The sequence below is a fragment of the Vombatus ursinus genome, unplaced genomic scaffold (genome assembly GCF_900497805.2).
Source record: "Vombatus ursinus unplaced genomic scaffold, bare-nosed wombat genome assembly UNPS02014959.1, whole genome shotgun sequence".
Taxonomy (NCBI): domain Eukaryota; kingdom Metazoa; phylum Chordata; class Mammalia; order Diprotodontia; family Vombatidae; genus Vombatus; species Vombatus ursinus.
Genome location: NW_020954737.1, coordinates 17,336,632 through 17,361,371, shown reverse-complemented (window position 1 = coordinate 17,361,371; position 24,740 = coordinate 17,336,632).

Here is a 24,740-nt window from a genome sequence, read left to right as displayed (position 1 = left end):
ACTCAAAACTATTTTATTCACCTTTCTTCATCTCATCTTGTCTCCTGCTACCCCTGTACATTTGTACATACTGGCTCCTAAAATCAGAAAAGACTTGCCTCTATAACTTTACCTGTTAAAATAATTTTCTTCCTTTGAGATTCAGCTCATGTGCTATATCTTCCTTCAAGCCTTTCCTAATACTCCCAAATCTTTTATATTACTGTGATGCCTCTTAAGCACTTTCAAATATATTCCTCATTTTATGGTTATCCATGGATGTGTTTCAAGTGAAGTTCTACTTTAGTACCTCATAATAGTGTGGAGGTGACCATATGTTTTTAAAGGATATGCTAGTAGACTTCAAGCTCTGGAAATCTCTACTTTTCAAATCTGATCACATGTGTATTGTCCAAGGACCAGGAGAGCTAAGTTCAGCAAGGCTCAGGATTAGATTGGTTGCAAGGTAATGGATCTTTTAGACATGAGAGCTCTGAAAAAACTACCAACCAAGTTATAAAGCCATTGTGATCCATAGCAATGGAAAGAATATCTCCAGCAAAGATATTATGGTTCTATAAATATGAATGGATCCATCTTCTCCATCCCTATTATCCTCTTACTGGACTCTAAGCTCCTGTGAGTTTGTGTATATGTGTGTGTGTGTGTGTGTGTGTGTGTGTGTGTGTATCCCCAACATTTAGCGAAGTGCTTTGTACACAGACTATGTGGAAAAAATTGTATTAAATTAAACTGAAATGAATTGAATTAATTAATGGATCAATGTCAACCTAGAAGAAAGTCTCTGGATGCTATAAAGGCCTCCAACCTTGGTCCTCTCCTGTTTGACATCTTTATCAATGCCTTGGATGAAGATATAAAAGGACTGTTAATCAAATTTTCAGTTGCCACACAACTGGAAAGGTTAGCTAATATGCTGGATGACAGAATCAAGATTCAAAAGGATCTTGGCAGGCTAGAATGGCTGAAACTAATAAGATGAAATTAAAATGGAAGTCCCACACTTAGGTTTAAAAAAATTAACTTCAAAAGCTCAGGGTGAAGCCAACCTGACATTATATTTGTTCAGGAAAAAAAGACTAGTGGATTTTCTTGACTGCTAACTCAAAACAAGTTGGTTGTGTGATGGGACAGGCAAAAAAGCGTACATCATCTTAGGCTGCATTAGTATTAGTGCAGTGTCAAGAAGGTAAAAGTTTCACTGTCTTCTTCACCTATCAGACCACATCTGGAGTACTGTGTTCAATTCTGATAAATGCATTTTAGGAAGGACAATGACAAAGTAGTTTATTTTCAGAAGACAGTGACCAGAATAGTGAAGTATCTGGGGAATCAATGAATATGAGCAAGAGATAAAATAAATGGAGATATTTAACTTAGCAAAAAAGATTTCAGAGAAGCTGATAATTTAATTCAAATATGAAAAGGACTGTTAAGTGGAAGAAGGAGTAGCCATAATTGCTGTAATATCAGAAAGCAGGACTAATAGATAGTCATTTGATGGAAGGTGATTTCAGCTCAATCTAAAGAAGCATTGTGCAACAATTAAAGCTATGCCTCAAAGAAATCAGCTGCTTTGTGAGGTCATGAAAGAGTTCCCACTGGAAATATTTAAGCAGGGGAAGGATAACCATACGTCAGAGATTGTAGAGGCAATTCCTATATTGGGTGGGAAATTTGCCTTATAAATCTAACATTTAAAAAAAGTACTGAGCCCTAACTCTGTGTGGGATTAGTTTTGCAGTGTCCTTGTTGCATTTGTGTAGTGAACTGTCTCTTTAAAATTTTATGCTGAGTTAAGCCTACTCAGAGTTCCAAAAGAAAGTATTACTTTGAGAGATTGTTTCTGGGATCTAAGTCTGACTCAGAATCAGGAGAAAGCAGTTGTTATGGGGTTTGGTATGTGACAAACTGCTACAAACTGGAGAGATATGGACATAAGAACTGCTATACGATTTTGGGACAAATGTCACTTACCTGACTTTAGATAAATGAGGGTTTGGTTTACTAATCATGATTTAGTTGGTGTTATTTGCCAAGATAATGCAGAGTCTTAACTCAGAAAGAGAAGAGAGAGAGAGATGGGGGAAAGTGGGGGGGGGACAGAGAGAGAGAAAGAGAGAAAGGGAGAAAGAGAGAGAGAGAGAGAGAGAGAGAGAGAGAGAGAGAGAGAGAGAGAATGGGTGAAGGACATTCAGAAATGCATCAGCTATCTTGAAGCTGGAAGTGATGGATACTACAGTTGCTGTTGCTGAGTAAAGGTATAGTTTGGAAGTAGAGAAACAGAGAAATCACTAAACAGATCAAATAGTTTTGCTGAGATACCAAACCCAGAGTTAGTCAAGCACAACATGGATAAACTTAGTTTACCAACAGGAAGCTCTATTCAACATAAAAGTTACATTCATCAAGGATATTGGAAAGTTCCTGAGACAGAAAGGGGGGACCCAAATGTACAGTTCTAGAGTTGTGAGTTACCCAGAGTATATGGGTTTTCCTTATTCATGTGCTTCCTTGAAATTTTTCTGTATGTGTATGTTCTTTCCCATAGATACTGAGTGCATTGGTTGGAAAGTATGACCTAGGTTTATTTGTGGATCATGATGTATTTTATAATTCACATACCTGCTGTAACATATGAGTACCATAATAGTCTTTATTTTTCTTTATTGTTAGGTATGTAGTTATGCTTAAAATTTAAGTCTCATTAATGTGAGTGACTGGTTGTATAAATAGAAATATATTTCAGAGGCTCAGTAATTAGAATGGTAAGAGAAGTATATTCCCTCACAACAAGGTTACCCTTACATCCCTGAGGAAAAAAAAAATCTGAATGTAACCATGGTTACTTTACAGGGAAACTAGATCTGTCAGTGTGAGGTCAGGTTGAAGTAAATGAGCCAACCCAGATAGTGATGCCACATCAACATGTGAAAAGTATAAGGCATAATCAATCAATAAACATTTATTAAGTACCTACTATATACTTGGAGAATGAAATGGCAAACCACTCCAGTGTCTTTGTCAAGAAAACCCCAAATGGGGTCACAAAGAGTCAGACACAACTGAAACACTGAACAACCAAAAAATGTGCCAGACATTTTGTTAAGTGCTGGGGATGCAAAAAGAGGGAAAACGCCCTCTTTGCCTTCAAGGTGTTTATAGTCTAATTGGGGGAAGCATCATGCAAACAAATAAAACAAGCTATATATCAGATAAGTAGGAAATAATTAACAAAGGGAAGACACTAGAATTAAGAGGGGTTTGGGAAGGCTTCCAATAAAAAAGATGGGAACTTTCTTGGGACTTAAAGGAAGGGAGATCAGTAAATGGATAGATAGTGTTAGATATACCTCAAATACCTGGTACATCTGGAAAAGTTTTCTGTTGACTTTTAGGGAAGCCTGCTAATGTTCAATGCTAGAAACTGTGGTGGTTGAAAATGAGTTTTGAATATGAGAAAATCTTTAGAGAAATTTCAGGAAGTCTGGTGGCTTCCTAGAAGAATTTGGGAATTGAAGAGGGAGGAAATATCCTGTTTTTACAGAGTATTGATCCAGAGTTGACCTTTTTAGTGAAGTCACAGAGGGAAAAGTAAGCTGTGCTGAAGAACCACCCCTACTTTCCACATGTCATCTATGGAATCAATAAGACTTGGATAAAGCATACTCTTCACCTTTGCATCACACATTAAGATTTGAAAAGAACATTAGATGCCATCTAGTGTAAGTCTTTGTTTTATAGATGGAGTAACTAGACCCAGAGAGGTTAAGGCATTTGTCCAAAATGATACAAGTAAGAGTAAGAGTTGAGATTTGAACCCAGGTTCTCTGATGCCAGTCATTGCTTTTTCCACTATACCATGACGCCTCCTTATGTGAGATTTCTCATAAAGGGTTTCATGCCTCACTCTCTGTCTGCTTTCTTCTTCAACACTGGCCTCTGGGCACGTGGCCATATGTTATGAAGAATTACAGATTAAAACTGTCCAATATAACCTTCTTCGCACCTTGCCTTAATTAAGCTGGAAGCCAGAGCCATAATTCTCTTGACTATGATAGATCTTTGTTAAGATCCCCAAGAAGAAGAGACTTAGAATCTAACCTCTGTGAAGGTAGAGATCATGTGTTGCTTAAATTTGTTATCTTCTCTATTACCTACCACCATGATACCCTTCTTTCCATCAGCCAGGTTAGATAATGGCTAGGAGATAAATGCTAGGGAGTTGCTCAAGGTAATGAAATTAATAACTAACACCTATATAGATGTTACCAATTGCAAAAGCTCTTTATACAAGGTATTTCACTTATCCTCACAACAACTGTGTGCTACAGGTGAGGAAACTGAGGCTTAGAGAATTTAAGGGACTTGCCCATGCTCATGCTGCTAGTAAGGCAGTATTCAAAACATGATCTTCCTGATTGAGGCAAAGCCTGGGGCCCTATCTACTTAGCAGACTCTTTCTACCATGCCAGGGGAAGTCACCAGAGCTAATAATTGTCAGAGGTGAGAATTGGAGCCAAGTCTTCCTGACTACAAATATAGAACACTACCTACTACCATCATGCTACCTCTCATTCAGTAGGGGCTTCATGTCAGTTGTATGGAAAAGAATGAAAGCATAAGCAAATATTTTTCAAAACCCAGGCTCTCCATTAAAGGATGAGCAAGGCTTTGAGTGGGAATTAAAGATTTTCTTGGGGGACATGGCTTAGGCTCCTGCAGGCCATGATTGGGGTTGCCGGTGTCTAGAAGAAACTGAGAGCTCAACAAGTTTTTGGGTTTGGGTTTTTTTTGCACCTATAAAAGTGCAGATCTTAGGAGGGATGGGGTGAAGAATGGAGTGAAGGAAGATAAAAAAAGTTAATCTAAAAGGCAGGAGGGTAGGGAAGGCATTTCAGTTGTACTTTATCATGATGAGGCTATTTAACAAAAGAAATAAATGCACATTCAAGTGATTTTTTGAATGTTTCTGGACAACATCAAGGACCTTCCTGGAATACACCTGCTCCTGAAAGAAATTCTCTACCCATGTTGTCCCTGATAAGGATATTTCATAGGGTAACAAACTGGAGGAATTTAAATAGTTTTGGGATGGCAAGGGGCTAAACAAAAATTAAGCTTATACTACTGCATTTATCTTATGTAATAAAGAAAGCAAACTTACCTGATCTTGTACTCTGCTTCCTTCCCACACCCCCTCCAACTAGAATCCATTAAAGGAAAGTTTCCATTTGCAAACAGGTTGAAAGGTCCTTTAGTCTACCATGGTTCTCTTAATTTGTACATATGTCTTGGACAGGTGCTGCAGATGGACAATGAATGAGCTGAGCCTAAAATTGTGTCGATTACATTTGGGAAACCGAGCAGCACTTTCAAAGATACCAGTACATAAGGCCATCTGTCTCCTTAAAACCAAAATCCTTCTAGCAATAGCACAAAAATATGAATCAGAGTATACTGTCACTTCAGAAAAAACAAAATTGCAGGTGACCCACACAGTATAGACTTGTGTGGATACAAACAAACCACAGCACGATACTTGGTATGCACCAAAGATTTATATGCAAGAAATAAAGTAGAATACATCATTAAATAAGTGTGTGATTGGGAAAGGAGGTAGACTAGTCCCTAGGAAAAATGAATGGTCTACATTGATCCCCTTGAAATTATGAAGTAATGGCTTAAAACATACTCAAATCACCCAGAGTCCATACTCACATAACATAATCACTCCAATCCAATGAATACTCTTATACTGTACTTACACACACCTCATTGACTCATGTCCTTTGAATACTCAAGTTAACTACTCATTCTCTGTTTCTGCACTATTAAACTCTGCTTGCAATATACCCCACCAAAATCACCTAGCGGCCACCTTCCATATAGCCTACTTCACTGTTTAATAGCAACCAGGAAATAATTTGATGTTCTCCTATAATCCTGTGGGTAATTTGCTATTCAGGGCAGCTGTGAACTTTTTGCTTCAGCTTGACACACAACTGCCTGCCTTTCAAGGTGGGCATTCCCAGAGCCTAATAACATACTTTAAATCAGTGGTGTCAAACTCAAATAGAAATAGATCTCTGTGGGCTACCGATTGACTTAGAAACTGATAAATTAACATTATATTTGTTGTACTATATTTTTATTTATTTTGTTAAACATTTCTCAATTATATTTTAATCTTGTTCTCCCACAAGGGAGTTTTTTTTTTTCTTGGAGTTTTGCTTATGGCCAGTTGGCAAAGTTTGATACCTCTGGTTTAGATAATTAACCCTAAACAATAATTCACATGTGGACAACTGAGAGCTGCCTGGACTTCCCTGTTGTCTCCCTTATATAACAACAATGGGATTGAGAACAATTTAATCTTGTAACAACAATGGGATTGAGGACAATAACAGTAATACCTTGCATTTAACTCTGTTTTTTGTGATTATACTCATCATCTATTTATTAGTTCTCTGAATTAGGTAGGGCAAGGATTATTATTTTTAGTTTACAGACAAGGAAAAATGTGACTTAGAAAGATGAAGAGGTCCCTAGATTGTTAGTCACAGGACTGGGTTTATCATACATCTCAGGTCTTATGACTCATTAGCCCCAATTCTCTTTCTACTTGCCTATGTTGATGAGAAAGGAAGATAAATGGGATTAACCCAAGTGGGTCACTTCTCCTTGCATCCTGCAAGCTCCCAGCACTGACCCCATGGAAAGATCTAAGTATTGACATCATCAGAGATCATCCAGTGTTACATGTGTGTAAGTGTGTTATCTCTACATAATAAATGAGAGAACAGTATTGCCTTGGTTTGCCACAGGAAAGTCAAAGGGATTACTAGATGCCCTTGCTCACTATGAGATGACACTACATCTTTCTCAGGGGTCTTATATGACTCTGTAGAAAGTGCAAATTTTCAGATCAACAAAAAATTGCTTCTTTCCCATTAGGAAAAAAGGTTCTAAAGCAATGGAGACATAACTCTTACTGATCTCTTCTCCACCTATAGCAGCCATATTAAGTGTCTATTTTGGAGGTTTTATGCATAAAATCAGCAAGCCATATGTGGATCAATAGTTACTAAAAATTGAAGAAGGTACCTAAGCTCAGACTGCATGGGGTTTATTCCTCGTCTTTACCTATGGATATGTTTGTGCTCACAGATGTTGTTTACAGCTCAGTCACCAATGAAAACCACCAGTGTCCCTAAAACTAGAAAAAAGAACCCTACCATTTTGGTATTGGAAGGTGGCAAACAACAAAGCACACTTTGAAAAGTTGAACATATTGCCGACACCATGTGCTTGCTTCAGAAAAACAAACATATGATAACATGCCAAGTAGAATGTGACAGATCTAACACATAAGGAAACATTCAAGTCAAATACTGAGGGGCAGTTGGGGTGGTATTCTAAGGATATTAAAAAAAAAAACCAGGATAAGATCTCCAGAACATTGTTGGATATCATCCCCTCTGACATATTTATGAAGGGAAGTGGATGCAGAGGTGTATAGGGATGGTTGTCTGTGCTGGTGGAGGGACAGACGATAAATAAGGGACCAATGATGGAAAAAAGTAATGTAATACTTGGACAACAAAGACTGGGCCTACACAATACAAAACATATAAATGGGGAAAATGTGGGAAATAATCAGATATTTATCTGGAAGTTTGAATATCCAGAAGTTTGGTGACAAGATCTGGCAGCATGAGAGGCAGCACAGCATAGTGTTTGGAAAAGCCCTATGATGAAAGTCAGAATCTTAGGTTCAGAGCCTGGCTCTGCTAATTATTAATCATGGGACTATGGGCAAATAAAATGAGCTTTTTACACCTCAGTCTCCTCAGCTGTAAGATAAGGGGATTTCATTAAATAATAACTATGGACTCTTGGCTCTCACAATTGAAACAGATGTTTTCAATTGAATTTTAAGATAAAACAATTCAATTTAACACACACAAGGCATCCACTATATGCTCAATAATCCAAATGTTTGTGTGAAATGAACAAAAAACATACAGTATGGCTGTATGCAAAGAACCTACAATATTATAGTATAGGAGCCACTATGTATGTAATACACAAAACACAGAACATACAAACCACATTAAGGTCACAAGGGTGACTAATAGGTTACTCTTCAATTGAGGACTCTTAGAATAGCATACTTATAAATTCAGAGAAAACTAGGTGGTACAGTAGATAGAGCCCCTGGGCCTGGAGTCAGGAAGATTCATCTTCATGAGTTAAAATCTGGCTTCAGACACTTACTGACTCTGGGAAAGTCACTTAACCTTGTTTGCCTCTGTTTCCCCACCTGTAAATTGAGTTGGAGAAGGAAATGGCAAACCATTCCAGTATCTTTGCCAAGAAAACCCCAAATGTGGTCATGAAGAGTCAGACATGACTAAAAATGACTGAACAACAAAAACTATAAGTGAGTATTACTATTCAAGGAATTTCCTCTTTAATATTCCTATAAACTTCTAATTGAATAAATTCTCCATCCTTTCTATGCATTTTAAGAAAGCTTTACTGGGTATCATGCAACTTCAAAAGCAAAACCTTTCTTCAGGGAGATTCCTTCTTCCACTTTTCCAAGTAAAAGTTATGTGAACATCATTAGGTTAAATGCATCCATAAAGCTTCTACTAACTTGACAATATTGCTGACATACTTCTGAAAAAGAATTCTGTGCTGTTTAAGATTAGAACTTATGCCAAGGCCTTGTAGGCCCAGGCTGTATGCCAACAGATCAATCAATAGGGAAGACCACTACCAATCAAAAGGCTCCCAAACCCTAACAGGAGAATCAAAATGGAAGGAAGCAAGATATGACCACTCCTCTTCACCAGTTACAGTATCAGAAAATCCCAAGTGGAAATTGAAAGGTAAGGATCAGAAACAGCATTTTAGCCTAAAAGGAGGCATAAATGATCAGAAATAAGATGGTCAGATTCATTATATTCACCCTCGATACCTCATGTTTTGCATTGGTGTATAAATACACAGGCCTGGGAGACATGATCTTGGGAAACCCAAGAAAGCACACATAGAGATAGGGCAGGAAGATAGGCACTTTTCTCCCTACACTATGGTCAGTCTATCAAGCCAAGAGATCAATCAGTTCTAGGAGAAAAACCACTGCAAAGACCTTGGATATTTAAGTTTTATTTGATCCAAGTAGTACTATTTCTGTGTCTTCATTGACTGGACTGAGGATACATTGGCTAATCATCAAGCCATACAGTTTGGTTGTTGTATTGGTTGACAGGGAAGAACATTTGGGAGATGAAGGTAATCTCAATGAATCATCTTGTTTAGGGAGGACACATGACTTTGAAATGTCTTGTTTCAGTATCTGGCTGCCTGGTCTGCCCCGCCTTGTCAGATCCCTGATTAATGCTTTCCATGTTAGAGCTATACATCTTAGGTTGGGCTGTCTCAGTGGGGGCAACAAGATGAGGCTGCTACTGGAGGCATAGGACCACCTGACTCCAAATCTAGTTTCTGCCACTTCCTGCTACCTATATGACGATAGGCAAATAACTTTACCTTTATGGGTTCAGTTTTCTCAACTGTAAGATGAGTTAGACCAAATGATCTCTAAGGGTCCTTCTAGTTCTCAGTTTGTCATCCTATCTATGATCAGTATTGCCTCTGAATTCACTAAATTAGATTAATGGGATATTCTTACAAGTCCCTACTCTAAGAGTCAAACATAAAGATGAGGTTGACCACTTTCAAGGGCACCAAGACTTCTCTATATAGAACATTTACAATTGAATTGATATGATAAGATCAGAAGAGATGAGAGCAGAAAAAGAAATGAGGAGGGAGTGCAGAGAAATAAGTAACAAAAGCTAACCCTATCAATGTCTCATGGTATATACTGTTGGGCACAGTGACATTTTTTCCCCCATTTCTTATTCAAGGTAAATAAATATCTCTGAGTCACATCCCCACATCACAGTATATACTGGGTGATGGTGAAGCTTAAGTGGGGAATGGAGTACAAAGGTTACCTGGTCTCTGTGGATGGCTACATGAACATGCAACTTGCAAATACTGAAGAATACATAGATGGGGCATTGTCTGGACACCTTGGTGAAGTTTTAATAAGGTGCAATAATGTCCTTTACATCAGAGGTGTCGAAGAAGAGGAAGAAGATGGGGAAATGAGAGAATAACATCTTTTCTGGGGTGGGGTGGGGTAGGGATTTCTTTGGGTTATAGAAAACCACTGAAAAATAATTCATGCCAATTTGAAAATGCTTCACACAAAATAACAATTATAATTAGCAGAATATAAAAATAACTTTATTGGTGAGAAATTGTTTTGTTTTTGAAGCATAATCCAAGTAATACATTAAAAGTATAGATTTATTGAAATCATACTCAAGGCTAAAGCTTTGGCACTTGTCAAGAATTGTATAGATGGGATTCATCTAGCAGGTAGGAGATTAGACTAAATCACTCTAAAAATAATTTCCAGCACTAAGATTCAAGCCAGTAAGTCAACAAGCACCTGTTTATTTATTAAGCAACTATTATTTTATTAAATACCTACTATTGTGCCAGGCACTGTGTTAAGCATTGGAAATACAAAGCAAGACAAATATAGTCCCTGCTCTCAAGGAGCTCATTGCTTAACAGGTTACTCAGTCTCATGGATTCTATGATTTTTCTTTTTCCTGGTTTTCCATATTATCTTTAAAAAACAAAATACTTAAAAGTTAGGGCTGGCCAATCATTGATCATCAAATCTCTCAATGTAAGAACCTTAGAAATTATCTTTCCCAACCTCCCACCCCATTCAGGAATCCTGTCAACAATATCCCTGCCTCTTGCCTGAGCATTTCTAATACTGCCTACTCCCATTTTCCACATCTTTTGATAACAAACTGAATCATGAACATGACTGTTCCTCTTATAATAATCATTAATTAGCAGATCTTCAAGGTCACAGAAATCAGAGAACATTTTTTCCCCTAGTGGCCTAGTGTACTCAGTGGGGAAACACAATGATACATTCCAATAATTTAAAAGTTAAGACGTCATGCTTCCTATTTGTATAAAGAAGCACATTATTTGCACATTGTCATACTATCATTTGTAGCTGGAATGGAATTTGAAGGTTATCTAGACTATCCTCTCTATTTGTTACAGAAAAAAGACACAGGTGTAGAAATGTGAAATGGCTAACCCAAAGCTACATAGGTAGCAAGAGGAATAGCTGGGATTTGAACCCAGGTTCCCCAGTTCCACTGCAGCACCTTTCACTGTCACCCACAATGGCAGCCCCAAACCCCAAACCCAGATTTACCATCCCATTGGCCCCCAAATTAGATTTTCCTCTAAATTCTGCATATCTCTAACTTCTAAATAAGAAAAAAATGCCAAGTTCATAACTAGTTCAATAAAAGCCATCTCATGGAAGAAATGAATGCATTTATTACCAAGACTCTGTTAATACTATTGATTTTTTTCTCACACAATTTCCCTTTCCTTTTCTCTTTTTTATAGACCACCAGCAGCAGAAAAGCTAACCATTAACCCCAATGGACAGCACTAATAGATCATCGCTGCTATCACACTCTTTCTCCTTTGTCTCTGAGCACAATAATAACAGCCTGTGGTACAATTTTCAAGTCTATCAGTCATCAAGGCCTCCTATTGGAGACGATAGACTCATTACATGAAGCTACTGAGACATGCGACTATCGTAATGCAATCCCTGATTAAAAAGTCACCCCTAATTTTTTAACTCTCTTGGTAGTATATTATATTACCGCTCCAGTTACACATCAGCAATAATAATGACTCAGCTCTTCCTTGTTGCTCTGCCTTAAATCACAGTGACCAGACATTGTGCATCAGGCAATATCGGGTCTAGATTTTTTATTTCTATTCTTCAATCAATTGAGCAATCAAGAATATTTTCTGGGGGCTTGCTGAGAACTCAGGCCTCTACGAGGCACTATGAGGGATATAAAGCCTCTTCCCTTTAAGATCTCACAATCTGGTTGTAAAGGTAAGAATAATCCCCTTGAACAGATAAATTTCTCAGCATGGCATTTAAAACTTTTCACAATCTTGTCCCAACCTCTCTTTTTTAGGTTTATCATATATTACTCACTTTTGCCCATTCTGTGTCACAACCAAACTAAGTTGCTTTCTATTCCCTAAATTCAGAATTCCATTTCACTTCATTGTGCCTTTGCACAAGGCTGAGCCTGTGTCTAGACTGCACTCCTTCCTCACCTTTATCCTTTAGAATTTTCAAGTTTCAGCTCAAATTCTACAGAAGGCTTTCCCTGATTCCACTAGTGTCAATGTTCTCTCCTTCCTCATGTTCTTGTGTATAACCTTAACTGTTTATGTTTTGGGTCTTCCCAGTAAAGTGCAAGTTCTGTGAGGGTAGGGACTATTTTTCATTTTATTTTTGCATAACCAGTCATAGTACACGATCCTGCATTTAATAAATTCTTGTCAAATAGATAGAGCATTTATTAAGCTCTTATTATATGCAAGGCACTGTTCTAAGTGCTAGGGACACAAACACAAGCCAACAAGGCAATTCACTTCCTCTAGGAGTTAACATTTTAATAATGAAAGACATTACATAATAGGGAGCAGAAAAAGTAGTATTGGAGTGGAGGCAACATGCTGGAGAGTCAAATCAGGAATGAAGCAAGTTTGGCTGTGGCCCCTTATGAAATGGTGGGCTGGACTAGGAGTCCACCAATTGGGAGAGTTAGCTTCAGGTTTTGATTTGATTGGAAGAACTAAATAACACAAGTCAATGAGGCAAGAGATATCATACATACATTATATATGTGTGTGTGCATGATTAGTGCCAGGGAAATAACAAAGATAATACATATGGATCCATTATTCCATTGGGGTAAATATCCCCTCTACCAATACAGATTATAAATCTTCTGTGCCTTAGTAGGTGGACTTTGTGGGTGTTGTGGTAAAAAAAAATGCACCACTTTCAAGAATTTTGGCTTCTATGCCACAGTGAGACACTGAAATTGGACTTTAGTGGAGATGAATTGGAGGTATCAACCTTAATCAATGCTCTGAATTTAGAAAGAAAGATCATTATGAGCTGAAGGCATACTTGACAACATCTTTAGTGACACACTGTCACTCTATCACCCTATTACCTTTCTCACTTCCCTTGAAATCATTTGTAATAATTATATTTACCCTTCCCGAGGAAATTATATAGTTCAACCCACCCATTTTTTCTAACTTGTCACCCAGTCACTGGCTTATACTCAGCTATAGTCTGGATCTGCCAACCTTCTTTAAACTTGATTCCCAAATTCTAATCATTATCCTCATCATCAATAATAATGAACATTTACTGAGCACCTATTGAGTACAATACACTAAGCTATGTACTGGGAATATTCATTAGAACAGGGCACAGTTGTGACAACTAGGTAGCACCAGTGAATAGAGCACTGACCCTAAAGTCAAAAGGACCTGAGTTCAAATCTAGCATCATACACTTGACATTGACTAGATGTGTGACCCTGGGCAAGTCACTTAACCCCAATTGCCTTGCAAAAAAACAAAACAAAAAAATGGGACATAGTTCTTTTGCTTTTTGTTTTTGATTTTGCAAGCAATCAAGGTTAAGTGACTTGCCCAGGGTCACATAGCTAGGAAGTGTCAAGTTAGTCAGCTATAGTAAGAAGCTTATAGCCAAGTAGGATAACAATAACAACAACAATTAGCATTTTTATTGTGCTTTAAGCTTTGCAAAGTACTTCATAAATATCTCATTTTATTAACTTCACAACAACCCTTTTAGGGAAATCTAGGCAAACAGGTTAAGTGAGTTGCCCAGGGTCATAGAACGCCTAAGTGTCTGAAATTGGATTTGAATTGTACTGTACTCTATCCACTATACCAACTAGTAGCCTTGGACTTAAGTTTAGGAATTAGGGTAGATAGAATATGTTGTTTGTCCTTTGTGCTTGAAGAGGACCATGACATCAGAAAGATGATGACATGACTTGTAATTGAATTGGATTTAAGTGAGGGAGGACTGTGTAAAGTCACCAGTCTCACTTTTTCCTCCAGACCCATCTGGGTCCAGTGGCCAGATATAGATCAGGATGACTGGAGATGTATTTTAGAAGTTAAATAACAAAAGGTAGCCTGTGTTGAGGGTTAAAAGAGTCATGTGGACAATAAGAGCTATAAGAATGCAGATGGGCCTGGTTTCAAGTTGAAGCTGTAACCCTGGACACATCACTTCCCTTTGGAGGATCTGATTTCTTCTTATTGCTGAGATAAGGGGATCAAAATAGATGATCTCTAATATCTCCTCTACCTTTCAATTTTAGATTTAATGATACTGAATTACTAGGAAAGGATTAGAAAAGATTTCATTGAAGTGTTAGGAACTTGTCCTTAAATGACAATAGGACTTAGATTACTGGAGAGTCTGGAGAACTGCACTGAACTCTAAAGCCCTTGATTGAATTGTATCTACTCTCCTAACCATATTCCTCCTAAGTCCAATTTACTCAATTCCTCCCATGTAGCACAGTATCCTGAATCAAGTACGGGGCTTGGAGTCAGGAAGACCCAGGTTCAAATCCTACTTTTGACACTCACTAGCTGTGTGAACCTGGGCAATATGCTTAACCTCTCTGTGCCTCATTTAACTGCCCAAGATTTATTTATTAAATCATGGACAGGTTGCAATCTGCATTAATGGAAAGCATTCTCATACTGGGAGTTCTATACTGATGATATCATAAGTGTTTGGGGAACTGCCAAATGCCTTGCATACTCTATGAGGGATATGTGAAGTTTGGTCTCTTCATTCTAAACACACAAATACACACATGCACACATATTCTCTGCCTTCCTCATCCAGAGGCAGTGGGGGAAGACAAGTTCTTTTACACACTAGCAAGTAGAAATGCTGCATAAGTATTAAGTAGTTGTCAATCACGGTGACAACAAAATTGGGTACACTTTTTGGTCTTGCTGTTCCAAACTTTCTTTATATACCAGCTCTTTGCACTCTGAGTTAAAGTTAGTCTTCAAAAATATCTTGATAATAACAATATGTGGCATTTATATAGCATTTTAAAGGCTGCAAAGTACTTTACAAACATTATCTCCTCTGAGTGTCATAATAAGTCTATTCTAGGTGTTATATTCTCCATTTTACAGATTAGGAACTTGAATGTCAGAGAGGTTAGGAGGCAGTATGATAAGAGTAGAAAGACAGCCTACTCAGAAGTCAGAGGCCCTAGGTCCAAATTATGACTGTAAGTATCTTTGTGACTTTGGGCAAGTCACCTTATCTCACTCCATACTCATCTGTATAAGGAGGCTAGACTAGATTAGCAGTGTCAAATTCATGGCAGCGTACTGACATGGAAAACTACAAATTAGCATTATCTATGTTAAATTGCATTTTTATATATTTTGCTAATCATTTCCCAATTATATTTTAATCTGGAGTTTTGTGGGGCAGGAGATTGCCACCTCTGAATTCAATGACCCTTCCTGTTCTAAGGAGCCATGGTTCTATGACTGCCCAAGGACACACAGCTAGAAAAACGCCAGAGGCAAGATTCAAACCTGAGTCTCACTGACTCCAGGTACAACATTCTATCCACTTTATTCAAGGACATATGACTTCATCAGAAAACACAGAACTCTGAAAACAACAAAGTATTATTTATTGATGATCTCAAGGAAGGACGTGTACAAGAGAAAATTCTCTCTCTGGCTGCCTTGAGTAATTTGACAGCAAAGTGGTTACCTGTAGGATGGCAGAGAAAAACATGCTGAGGGACAACATCATAATGAAAACCTATGTGCCAAATAATGACCAGAGTCCTCATTTTTCTGCTTAATATTTGATAAGGATGAACCACCTGAATAGGCTTGTTTTATGGTGGGAATCATAAAAGGTGCATCTCCCTGCCAGGACTGTCATTTTGAGAGGAGTGTAGGAGGTTGGCATTGACATCTGCAGCACAAATGACATGCCATTCACATTCCAAGACAGGGCCTTCCCTCTGAGCTATTTCTGAATTTTTATAGCTCATTTCCACTACTAAGATTGTAGGTGAGTTACCACTGTGTGAGCGGTTATTGGAGGGAGAGGGGCATTAGATAGTCCCAAAGTTTGGGGCATGTCGATAATTGAACCATTAGTCAATCCTGGGTATCAAGTGGAGCAGAGAATACAGAGGATAGTTCTCACTATGTGTAAGTATTATAGATATGGCTGTTATGTGGTTGGAGCAGGTGATTGGAGGGATTATACGTGTGCTCAAATACATCAGTCAAGGATTAAACACTCAGTAAGCACTTATTCTGTGCCAGATACTGTGGTAGATGCTGGGGATATTAAGAAATAGCAAATATTTATGAAATACCTATCATGTGCCTCAGTGTCTGTCTGTCTGTCTGTCGCTCTTTCTTTCTTGATATCTTTATTTAACTATCTATCTATCAAGAGAGGGAGAGGAGACAGAGAGAATATTACTTCAGTCAGTTGTGTCCGACTTTTCATGACCCCATTTGGAGTTTTCTTGGCAAAGGTACTGGAGTGGTTTGCCATTTCCTTCTCCAGCTCATTTGACAGATGAGGAAGTTAAGGCAAATGGGATTAAATAACTTGCCCAGGGTCACACAGTTAGTAAGTGTCCGAGGCCAGATTTGAACTCAGGAACATGTGTCTTCTTGAATCTAGGTCAAGCACTCTATCCACACACACATATATAGACACACACACATGTAGGCATATAGGCATATTTGTGTGTGTGTGTGTGTGTGTATATATATATATATATATATAAACATATATACAAATATGCCTATATATGCATATGCATGTATGTGCAGATCTCTCTACACACTGGCTTTATGGTCCCTGTTCTCAGAACTGTCAATCTAGATAAGGAAACAAGGCATTGGTACATTACAAGACAAGTAGAAGCTAGTCCAAAGCAGTAAGTGATAGGAGTTAACTGAGGGGTACAGATGATACATACAGTGAAAAGATAGATTCTTTGTGGTTAAGGTGCTCAGAGAAGGCTTCATAGAGGGGGCAGCATTTGAGTTTTCATCAGTAAGTCATGGACTACCTTCCTCTCCTATCAGGTCTGAAATTCCCACTACCAGAGATACTAAAGCATCGTTACCAGGAGGAAACACTTAAGATAAACATAACTTGGGAATGATACTTCTTGTTTTCTCCCATTAACATGTTGCCATTGCTTGATGGGACTGAGAAGCCTGATCCAGAGGGAAGGAAATTTAGGCTGGCAAGTTTTCATTAGTGGAAAATATGGTAGCAGCAGATTCTGGATGGCTAGAATGAAGCACCAGGAAGCAAGGCTGGTGACTATAGGTCCCAAGTACTAGGTTGCCCTTTGGCACTGAGAGTTCCAAGAAATGCTGAAATGCTGACATAGAAGATGCTTCACTACTTCACAGTTTCAATTAGAGTAAGCCTTAAGGCTGCTTCTTTCTTCCCTTCTATTTCTTTTCAATAGCACTAAATAGATCCCACATCCATAGCCACAGCTAACTCCCTTTAGTCTCAGCAGTTCCACCTTAGGTACCAAGAGAAAATAGGCTCAGTAGTCTGATGAACAAGGCAGCTGGATGGCTCAGTGGATAGAGTACTAGGCCTGGAGTCAGGAATACCTGAGTTCAAATCTTGCCTCAGATACATTAGCTATGTGACCCTGAATGAGTCACTTAACCTCTGTTTACCTTAATCCAGGGGAGAAGGAAATGGCACATCACTCTAGTATCTTTTCCAAGAAAGCCCCAGGGAAAATAAGGCCCACAGGGTCATGAAGGGTTGGACACAACCAAGTGACTGAATGAGTCCAGTGCACAAAGTCTGAGAGAAAAGGGAAGAGTAAAGAAGTGGAAGATAACAAAACACCATGTTGTTTTCTCCCTAGCCTGTAAGTCACAGATATTGAAATCAAGAGAAAGAAATAAAACCCCTGGCTTCCCTATAAGCTGTAGTCACTTTCAACTGTAAATAACTAGAGTTAAATCAAGCACTCTTTTGCACTTTTCAATGGGGAAACATGAAGTATAATGATTTCAAGTGCTCTTAGGCCAAAATCTACTTATCGCAAACATCTTGTTACTTTTGTCTCTCCAAGAGCACAGTCACCAGCCAAATCTGCCTACACGGTTTGACAGAATTGCCAAATATGTCACAATGATGTGCAGGATTGGCCTCTAATGAGGACCTCCTGAAATTCTTTCTACTTTTTAGCCATTTTTTTAATGAAGTAATTGCAATATATCACAATGAACTCTTTCCTATTATCCTTCTATATGTCCATTCTCCAAGAATTCAAGACCCACTCCTCATTGTAGCCTCCTCTCATTCACTGGGTCCTAGCCTTAGTTTTGTAATGAAACTTAGAAGACATGCAGTGCACATGATACTTTACAAATGAGAAAACCAAGGCTCAGTGAGGTTGTGACTTGTTTATGTTCAAAAGGGTTATAAGAAACAGACATGAATAACATTTTTTTTTGGTGAGGCAATTGGGGTTAAGTGACTTGCCCAGAGTCAATGTTATGTGTCTGAGGCTGGATTTGAACTCAGGTCCTCCTGATTCCAGGGTCAGTGCTCTATCCACTGCACCACCTAGCTGCCCCTGAATTGATAACTTTTCCTCTGACTCCAGAGCCAGTGAGCTTCTCACTACATTATGTTGCTTTAATTCCATCTTACTTCTTCTCTGAGTTACTGACTGTACTTTTGAGATAGATAATAAGATGGTGCTTGGAATATTGGGGTAAAGTTGGAGTAAGGGATTGCTTAATCTGAATAGCAGTCCAGATATGGGATAAGGGAGCAGCAGGCATAGAGGTTATCAACCTCTTCCTCCTTCCATTTCTCCTCTCATTACCTCTCATCACCTCTCATCCACCAGCTCTACCACCACACTTTGGACTGATGATAGAGCACATCAAATTATGGGGACCAAGCCATAGTGTGAGGAGAAACAGTATTAGACAGTGATGATCTATAACAAGAAAGTTAAGGGATGGGGGAAAGAGGCAGATGTCTCAAATGGCAGTAGGGAGAAATTGGGTACATCTGTGGCTACAGATATAACTGTGCATAGGTAAGAGATATACCAAGCATATGCAAGTTGGAAATTACCTACATTAGACTCATACATTGTCAACTTCAGTCCAATAATGTCAAGCAGTCTGTTGTACTCTACAAAGATGGGAGATAAAAGAGTTGAAAGGACAGCAGCCCATAGGTTCCCCTCCTTTAAGATGTACTCTTGTATATCAACCAAGCCCAGTTATTTTGGGTAATGAATTATTTTTGTTTTAAGGGCCTTTGTAGAAGAAGGAAGAGGACTCCTAAATTATAGGGGCTAGAATATTAGGAGACTTTGAAAAAGCAGAGACTCTTTTGCTAGAGCTCTGGGCAGTGAGGTGGATGAATGAAGAAGAGTTGAATGGATGGATGATATCATGAGGGATGTAAGATCAATTGAAAGGGAAAGGTAGAATAAATTGACAGGATTATAATCCAGGGATAACTCTCTGCCTCTGCCCCAGGAAAGATAGACACAACAAACTACTACTGATAGGAAAACGAGGTTAAGGCTCGCTTGTGGCTAGCTTGTCTAACTTCCTATGGACATGGGATGCCCTGTGGACAAGAACCATAAATCAGGGAATAAAATATGGTTCTCTTATACTACATAAATTGTTACCATCCTCATTTCCTGACTTCTCTGAATTCCTTCAAGATTCAGCTCAGGAGGCAGAGCCAATATGGTGAAGTAAAGGCAGGGATTCAACTGAGCTCTCCCAAATTCCCCTTCAAACAACTTTAAAATAATGTCTCAAACTGAATTATGGGGCAGCAGAAAGCAAAGGTCAGAGTGAAACAATTTTCCAGCCCAAGACAACTTTGGAAAGTGGCAGGAAAGATCTACCTCACCAAGGTGGTAGCCAGCCCTAGAGTGCAGTGCAGTACAGACAGTGTTCCTGCAAGCTAGCAGCAGACCTTGGGGATGACTGCATTGGAGATGGCAACAGCTTTGGGGTTCTCAGCCCACAGATGTTAAAGGGGTCAGACAACTGATCAGAAGGAGATTACAAGGGTCCCTTTGCTGGAATTCAGTGCAGGACCCTGTTGCATTGCCCATATGTGGTACTAGGGTGAAGTCCCAGGGAAAGGAGGCACACTAGCACACTAGTGCTTGTTGATACAGGGAAGGAACTAGTCATAGTTCCAGGGTGGAGAAGAGTAATTGTGGTTACTTACAGATCAGAGCACAGTCTAGGAGCAGTGACCACACCTCTCTTTAGATCATACCACCTTGGAAGAACTAAAACCTTACAGATCCCCAGAACTAACCTGAAAACAGCAGTACAAAAATCCCGAAGCTTGGGAAAGTGGCCCCTCCACCCCAGGAGCAGAGTCCAACTTTACCATAGAGGTAAAGTCAAGAAGCAAGCTAGAAAAATGAGCATACACAAAAAGAACCCACCCATAGAAGGTTACTCAAAAGAAAATGAAGTCAAAACAGCTACATGCAAAGGTTCAGAGAAAATGTGAATTGGTCAAAGGCCCCAAAAGAATTCCTGGAAGAGCTCAAAAAGGACTTTGAAGATCAAATAAAAGAGGTAGAGAAAAAAAATAGGAAAAATGAGAGTGATGCAAAAAAAATATGAAAAGAGAGTCAACAGCTTGGTAAAGGAGGCACAAAAAATACTAAAGAAAAAACATCTTAAAAACCAAAATCAGGTAAATAATAAAAGAGGCACAAAAATCCACTAAAGAAAACTCCTTGAAAAGCAGAATTGGCTAAATGGAAAGAGCTATGAAAATTCATTGGAAAAATGATTCCTTGAAAAGTAGAATCAGCTAAATGGGAAAGGAGGTACAAAGCTCATTGGAAAAAAATAATTGCTTAAAAAGTACAACTGGGCAAGAGGAAGCTAGTGACTCCATGAGACATAAAAATAATAAAACAAAATCAAAAGAATAAAAAAAATAGAAGAAATGTAAAATATCTCATTGGACAAACAACTGACCTAGAATATAAGTTAAGAAGAGATAATTTAAGAATTATTGAACTATCTGAAAGTCATGATCAAAAAAAACAAACAAAAAGAGCCTAGACATCATATTTCAAGAAATTATCAAGGAAAACTGTACTGATATCCTAGAACCAGAAGGTAAAATAGAAATTAAAAGATTCCCCTTATGACCTCTTAAAAGAAATCCCAAGATGAAAACTCCCAGGAATATTATAGCCAAATTCAAATTCTGAGGTCAAGGAGAAAATATTGCAAGAAGCCGGAAAGAAACAATTAAAATATTTTGGAGTTAGAGTAAGGATAACACAAGATTCAGCAGCTTCTGCATTAAAGTACTGGAAGGCTTGAAATATGACATTATAGAAAGCAAAGGAGCTAGGATTACAATCAAAATCACCTACCCAGCAAAACTGAGTATAATGGACAGTTAATGAAATAGAGGACTTTCAAGCATTCCTGATGAAAAGATTAAAGCTAAATAGAAAATTTGACTTTCAAATACAAGACTCAAGAGAAGCATAAAAAAGGTAACTATGAAAGAGAAATCATAAGGGATTCAATAAAGTTAAACTGTTTATATTCTTACATGGGAAGATGATACTTGTAACTCACAAAAAAAACTTTGTCATTATTAGGGCAGTTAGAAGGAGTATACATAGACAAAAGGCACAGATGCAAGTGTACTATGATGGAATGATTCAAAAAAATAAAATTAAAGGGTAACAAAGAGGGATGCACTGGGAGAAGGAGGAAGGGAGAGGTAGAATGGAGTAAATTATCTCACATAAAAGAAACATGAAAAGAAAAGCTTTTACAATGGAGGGAAAGATAGGGGTGGTGGCAGTCAAGGCTTGAACTTTACTCTCATCAGAATTGACTCAAAGAGGGAATAATATACATACTCAGTTGTGTATAGAAACCTATACACAAGGAGGGAGATAAGAGAACATCTAGGCTGATAGAAAGGAGGGTGAATTGGGGGAGGTGGTGATCAGAAGCAAAATGGACTTTTGAAAAGTGATAGAATGAAAGGGGAGAGAAGGATAAACAGGAGAAAATATGAAGGCTGGAAATACACAGTTAATAATCATAACTAAGAAAATATTAATGGGATGAACTCACCCATAAAACAGAAGTGTATAGCAGAGTGAATTAAAAACAAGAATGTGACAATATGTTGTTTATAAGAAACACACTTGAAGCAGAGACACACACAGAATAAAGATAGTGGCTGGAGCAGAATCAGTCAAAATTTTTAAAAAAGGAGTAATCATGATCTCAGACAAAGCAAATGAAAAAGTGGATCTATTTAAACGAGACAATCAGGGAAACTATATTTTGCTAAAAGGTATCATAGACAATGAAGTAACATCAATGAAAAATATATATGCACCAAAATGGTACACCATCCAAATTTCTAATGGAAAAGTTATATGAGCTACGGGAGTAGACAGACAGTAAAACTATACTAGTGGGGGATTTCAACTTTTCTCTCTCAGAATTAGATAAATCTAGCCAAAAAAGAAAGATGTTAGTGAGAAAATATAATTTTAGAAAAATCAGATATGACAAATCATTGGAAAAAACTTGAATGGGAATAGAAAGGAATATACTTTTTTCTCAGTGGTACATGGCACCTACATATATTACAGCATAAAAACTTCACAACCAAATGCAGAAAAGCATAAATATTAAATGCATCCTCTTTAAATTGTAAGGTAATAAAAATTATATTCAATAAAGGACCATAGAAACATAGATTAAATTAAGTGGAAACTAAATAATCTGGTCCTAAAAAATGAGTAGATCAAAGGACAAATCATAGGAGCAACCAATAATTTCATTAAAGATAATGACAACAATGAGACAGCATATCAAAATTTATTGGATACAGACAAAACAATACTTATGGGAAAATTTGTATTTCTAAATGCTTACATCAATAAAATAAGAGAAAGAGCAGGTCAATGAATTGGACATGCAACTAAAAAAAACTAGAATAAAAACAAATTAAGAATTCCCAATTAAACAACAAATCCAGAAATCCAAAAAAATCAAAGGAGAAATTAATAAAATTGAAAGCAAGAAAAACACTGAATAACTAAAACTAGGAGCTGGTTTAATGACAAAAATATAGAAAAACCACTGGTTAATTTTATTTTTTTTAAAAAAAGAAAGAAGACAACCAAATCAGCAGTTTCAAAAATGAAAAGGGTAGATGCATGACCAATGAAGATGAAATTAAAGCAATTGTTAAGAGGTTTTTTTGCCCAATTATATGCCAACAAATCTAAGAGTCTAAGTGAAATGGATGAAAATTTACAAAAAAAAAAATACAAATTGCCCAGATTAACACAAGAGAAAAATAGAATACTTAATCCTATTTTATAAAAAGAAATTGAATAAGACATAAATGAGTTCCCTAAAAAAAAAAAAGTATCAGAGGGATTCTCAAAGTGAAGACTACCAACCATTTAAACAACAGTTAATTCCAATGCTATATACACCATTTAAAAAATAGGCAAAGGAGTCTAACCAAATTCCTTTTATGACACAAATATTGTGCTAATACCAAAAGCAGAAAGAGCAAAAACAGAGAAACTATAGACCAGTTTCCCACAAAAATTTTAAATAAAATACTAGCAAAGAGATTACAGCAATAAATCACAAAGATCATGTACTATGACCAGTTAGGGTTTATACCAGGAATGAAGGGCTGATTCAATATTAGGAAACCTATTAACATAATGACTATATCAATAACAAAAATTATATGATTATCTCAATAGATACAGAAAAAAGCTTTTGACAAAATACAAGACTCATTTTTATTACAAACACTAGAAAACATAAAAATAAATGGAACTTTCCTTGAAATTATATGTAGTATATATCTAAAACCATCAACAATATGGATCTGTAATAAAGATAAGCTAGAAGCTTTCCCAATAACATCAGGAGAGAAACAAGGATATTCATTATCACAACTACTGTTCCATATTGTACTAGAAGTGCTAGCTATAGCAATAAGAAAAAGAAATTGAAGGAATTAGAATAGGCAATGAGAAAACAAAACTATCACTCTTTGTAGATGATATGATGAAATACTTAGAATCAACTAAAAAAACAATTGAAATAATTAACTTCAGCAAAGTTGCAGGATATAAAATAAACCCACATAAATCATCAGCATTTCTATATATTACCAACAAAATCCACAAGGAAGAGATACAAAGAGAAATTCCATTTAAAATACTGTAGGCAACATAAAATACTTGAGTCTTCCTGCCAAGACAAACCCAGGAACTACATGAACACAATTACAAAACACTTTTCACATAAATAAAGTCTTATCTAAACAATTTGGGAAATTATTAATTGCTCATGGTTAGGTTGAGCCAATATAACAAAAATGACAATTCTCCCTAAATTAATTTACTTATTCAGTAACATACCAAACTACCAAAAATGATTTAAAAGAACTAGAAAAAAATTATAACAAAATCCGTCTGCAAGAACAAAAAGTCAAGAATATCAAGGAAATCAATGAAAAAAAAATGTGAAGCTATGTGGTCTAAACAATGTGTTGCTGTTCTTATTTAGTTGTTCAATTGTGTCCACAT